Source organism: Entamoeba invadens (genome assembly GCF_000330505.1).
Source record: "Entamoeba invadens IP1 unplaced genomic scaffold scaff_1105074724577, whole genome shotgun sequence".
In the NCBI taxonomy this organism is placed as follows: Eukaryota; Evosea; order Mastigamoebida; family Endamoebidae; genus Entamoeba; species Entamoeba invadens.
Genome location: NW_004440193.1, coordinates 1 through 5,852, shown reverse-complemented (window position 1 = coordinate 5,852; position 5,852 = coordinate 1).

Sequence of the window (5,852 nt, the reverse complement as noted above, 5' to 3'; positions counted from 1 at the left end):
GACTTAGAATTTTATATATTTCTTCATCGTATGGTATATCATGGTATATTTACACGTTTCTGTCAAACGAAGAAAAGTTTGCAAACAACTTTCAGATGCAATCTTCTTTATTATAGTAATTGGTATGACAATTCCCATTTGTTTTTTAACGTTAAAATTTTACAATTTAAAAAATTTTAAAGTGATGTTTAGAATTACTAAGTTTTATAAATATATTTAATAAAATTGGTTATTTTATTAATGTGATTAAGAACAAATGATCATCGTATTATTCAAAAACTATAATATAGGATAACACACACAAACATAAAAAATTCAATAAATAATACCATAAAAATGTAATTAGCTTTTAAAAAATTTGAAAAATTTTAAAAACTCAATTTTAATTTATAAAGTAAAAAACACTTTTATTAATTGATATGTATTTTCTTTCTATTCATTTAAAAAACAGCAAAAACTTCATGAGATTAGAACTTCTGAAGAGTGGGTTTACTCAAGAGTAAAATAATTTTTAAATATAAATACCTTTTTTCTTTTGTGATTTTTGAATGTATCAATAATAAAATAAAATATCAAATAGTATGTTTTTAAAAACTAAATATACTATGTGGAGTCTATTTATTTTTGAAATTGTACATATGATTAAATTTTCGTTAGATATTATAAATTTAACAAAGTTCGTTTTAAAAAACGAGTTTGGCAACATTTTATTTGGGCATTAACTAGACACTATTGGTATAATATTAAAACAATAATTATATTTAAATAACTTATAAATTTATTGTATTTGATGAAAATCATAAGATATGTTACAATTCTTTGTTGGGCAAATTTTTAATATTCACATAAAAAACAGTGTTAAAATAAATTTTAATTTATAAACTAATCAACGTAACATTTGATTTTTCATTCAATTTTTAACTCAAAGCATTTAAATCAGATCCTGTTTATTAGTCATTATAATATAAATCATTATTAACCTTCAACAAAAATGTGTGTTGTGTGTATATAATAAGTAAGATATATTTATTGAATTGTTAGTGAATATTAATTAAGAACACAGAGTATCAGAAGCCAAGATATTTATAATAATATAAATAGAAACCAAAAATAACAGCCAAATGGCGACACGTCGTGTGTCGTGTCTTGCAGTTTTGGGATGCGAATCACTATTTAAAACAACAGCGTGTATATGACGGCATTGTGTGGGAATTTCCCAGATGTTATTACAAATCAAGAAACCCAAACAAAAGTGTGTTGAAGAAATAGAACACCAAATAAAAGATTGATTTTGAAAGAGAAAGCATTCAATGGCAACAAAACCAAGAAAGAGAAACGGAGCAAAGGAGGGCGGAAAGAGATTCCAGACGGACGACAATCCAGCGCCAACAAAGTCATATGCACTTGCTTCAATCATGCACACTGAACACGAAGAAACAACCCACGAGAAGAAGGAGAAGAAGAAAGCAAAGAAGTAATTGTATTGTATCCTTTGACTTTTTATTAAAATTATAATAATTAATAATTAAGAATTTTAAGTATCTAATTGTTTATAAATTTTTGTATTTATTATGAAAAAAAATAATACAGTAAACTAATAACAAAAATGTGGTACTGGACATTTTTACTATAAAATATAGTTTTAAATATAGTTTAAATATTTTTTTGTTAAAAAAACAAGGAAAAAAGCCGCAGTTTTTTTCGAGTAAAATTTTTAAAAATCTAAATTTTACTTCTAAAGCCGCGTTTTTGAAGACAAACTAAAAATTTGTGTAATTTCAATGTTTTTTATAATAATAATAATAATCAAACAGGATGACCAAAAAATCAAAATAAAATTGTTTTAAGTTTGAGAGAACAAAAATTCAAGGGTGCAGCCAGAACTTAAGCTGAAAGGCGGATTTATGATTATTTAATGAAACTTTTTGGAGTATCCAAGCAAGATATTTCAAATATTAAGAAAAGTCAACAACATTTTAAGTATTAAAAAGGTCAGTTTATTGGTCATTTGTTATTATCAATTAAGTTTATTCGTTTTGGCATTATGTTTTAGTTCATATTTTGTATTTTCTATTATTTTGCCTTATTATTTAGTTAATCTATTATTTCATTTAAGTCTCATTTGGTCTAAAATCCACACAGCTTTTATTTTGAAATATTTGTTAATTTACAAAAAGTTCGAACAAAAAGCAGCGGTTTGATTTAAAAAATCTTAGGACGAATTTGCAATTTTTTCTTCTGTTTTACACAAAATTTTCTTTAATAAGTATAAAAAATATTAGAAAATAATGTGGTACTGTGGACACCAATTCAACATTTTTTGGAAGCCAAACAAAAACAAAAAATGAGGAAATTGGGTTTAAGCAATTTATTGGTAGTACCAACTTTTTATTAACAGTTTATATCTTAAGATGGATTCAATAAAATGGAAATAGATAATATATGTAAGCACACGTGGCCGAGTGGTCAAGGCGTTGGTTTTAGGCACCAATTTCGAAAGATTCGTGGGTTCGAACCCCACCGTGTGCATTTTATTATATTTTATTTAATCAGTTACAATCTTTTTATCAACAGGTAACTTTAATTTAAATTGGAAAAAAATAAAATCTTGAACATTTATATAGTGTTGGCATTTTAAACAACTCAAAAGTTATTAGACAATATTAAACTTTCTTAAAAATCAAGTAAAAGTTTACAACAAATGATATAAACGAATCTAATTAAATGGAAGCTTTAATATTTATATGATAATAACATAGCTTGTTAAAACATCCATATTTCAATTGACACTGCATCAGTTGAAAAGTACTTCAAATATACAAAATATTATATTCCAATAATTAACAATAAAATTATTATTGACACAACAATTATTGAATACACAATAGCACTGAAAATTGTGTTTTAAAAATTCATATTCTTTTTCGAAAATTCTTGTCACATTATAATAAAATATTATAAACTATCCAAAAATAAGAAAACCACATAATAAAAATTATTTTTGTTTATATGATTTTTTATTACAGTATAATCCGGGTTTAATTCACTTAAAATATTTTGGAATTATCGGGTTTAATTCCACTTTTTTCAAGAAAATTATTTTAAATGATTTTTAAAACAAAAATAATTGATGGAATTAACTTTCGGTAGTTTCATAGTTATAATTATTTAATAATTATCTGATTCAATCAAAACAAACAAGCATTTAAAACCCGATAATAATTATCGGGTCAACAACATCATTTTAGTCCAAATATTAATTCATAACTTTGTTATTTGTATCAATAAAAATGCTTTTTCGCCGCATTCCTCTTTTTAATTTTTTTCGTTTTATTAAAAAAAGAATCAACTTTTATTATTTTTAAATTATAATTATAATAACAGTTTTCACTTTAAATACCAGGTGATAAAATATGTTTTCAATAGTACATAATAAGATAGAGACACTCATCATAATGAATAAAAATTATATGTATTTAAAAAGTTGTTTACATGACACATGAATTAAATATTTAACACTTTTTTGTTGTTCTGGTGTTTATTTACACAACTTTATTACTGGTCAATATTAAAAATTGACTATTATTTGATATAAAGTTGTTATTATCTTGATGTACATGTTACAATCTATCGCCGATACGTGTTGTTAATCCATTTTTAAATATTTTTTTTTATAAAATGCTTATCACTTACATTACATATACACATCAACTTATTTTAAACATTCATTCTAATTTACATAATGTGTGTTTTTTGTACAAAATCATTTATCATATATTGTTTGGCTTGTTAAACCAAACACAATCCGTTTGTATTATAGACTCGGTATCTTAGTCTGCACGCAAAAATAACATTCAACAACTTCTTATATCTTTGGTGTTGTCTTTCTAAAATTTTTGTGTTTGTTCTACAATTGTTTTTGTTTATTATCGATTTGATATACTGTCTAACATATTTTATTAATTATTTATCAAGACCTCTATTATTTTCAACTGTTAATGTTTTTATGTTTTTATCACACCTTATCGAAATATGATATATATGTTAAACGTATAACACATTAAAGTATATAAAAGTTTTCATTATAATACCATTACTTCTAATACCTTTTTATTTCTTATTAGTATTTTAAATCTCATTTAAATAACAAATACTTTTTTCTAATTTTTAACTATTTTATTATTTAACCTCTTTTTTTAATTCCAAAAACTTGTTTGTCTGTCTGTTTATACAATTACTATTTAAAACAATAATTAATTTATCAAAAAAAGAGATAATTTATTTAAAATTTTATCTTTTCTTAAGGAACTAAACTTGAATAAAACGATAGTTAGTAAAAATTAACTATCGTTCGTATTGAAAAATCATCACATTTATTATTAAGATTAGTAAAAACAATTATATTTATAGTATATTGCTTATTAATAAAATACTATTAAGAAGCGCAAGAATAACGTACAACTGAAATAAATAAATAAATATATAAATATATGCGTTAGACAAACATATTTATGTAGAAGATGTAGATGATGATGGTAAAGGCTTTTTCATCGTCTCTAAAAATAAAGTTTTTTAAACTATTTAATATAATATTTTAATTAAAATTATAGTAAATAGGAAACTGGTAAGATATTTGGTCTGGTTCCCGAATTAAAAATGTGTCGATTATTCACCTCGAAACAGTGGAAACCGAGTAAGACGATTATCTAAAAGAAGGCACAGGCGGTCTGTTTGTGCACCCGTTCCACGCACTTTCAATGTCCTCCTTGGCGCGGACCCCAATGAACGCCCCGTTTGAAAAGGGAACCACATCAGCGTCCAAACAGTACGGACAAGGAAAGTGGGTGACATGGGGACGCACAAACAGTGACTTAAAGATGGACTTCCTTCAAAAAACACTCGCGACAAATACTTTGTTAAGGTGGTGGTGAAACAAGTCTGTTTAAATAAATAAAAATGAATAAAAACTCGAGTTTATATTATTTGTTTTTATTTATTCATTATTTTATAATAAGTAATTTATAATATTATAGTACCGAAAAATAGTTCCATAAACAAAAATAATGCATTTTTATTCAAAAACAAATATTCTGATTAATTTAGGTAAAAACCCAATTATTTTACATAAATTTAAACAAAAATACAAGACTATGATAATAAAACTCAAAATTGTAGTTTTTATTATTTTTTTACTTCGGGTTTAATCATTTTTGAATGAATTAAACCCGATTATTTAATTAAACCCGGACTGGAATTAAACCCTGATTATACTGTATTTTATTTAAAATTATAAATTAAATTATTTAATTATAAATAAACCCCATAATAGTTTATTTTGTGTGTTTTTATAATTAAAACCTAAAATCGATATTATATTGGCATCTCTTTGAATTTAATTATATGATATGAATTCATCTTGGATGCCGCATAAATCTCAGAGTTAAAAACAAAAAATCCCATGATTAAAGTTTTAAACTCTGGTAAATTTTAATTTTTTATTATAAAAAGAACTATTTTAATATTGATTATTTTTATAATAATTACATAATACAAGATAGTCTCGCTGTTAAATTTCATACTTCAATAAGTGTTTTAATTTATTTGTTTGTAATTTTGTATATACACAGAAAAGAATAAACAAGTGATTTAAAAATTTGTATTGTTATATTATCAATCAACAATTATTTATTTGATAAAGTTTTACATGTATACACATTTAAGTGTAAATATATTATAATTTATCTTTTTGACAAAAGTGTTGTTATGTATATGTTTATTTATTTGAATTGTATGTTGATTTAAATTGTTAAACTAAAAACAATTAAAATGTTTTTTTATTTTAATTCTTCTTA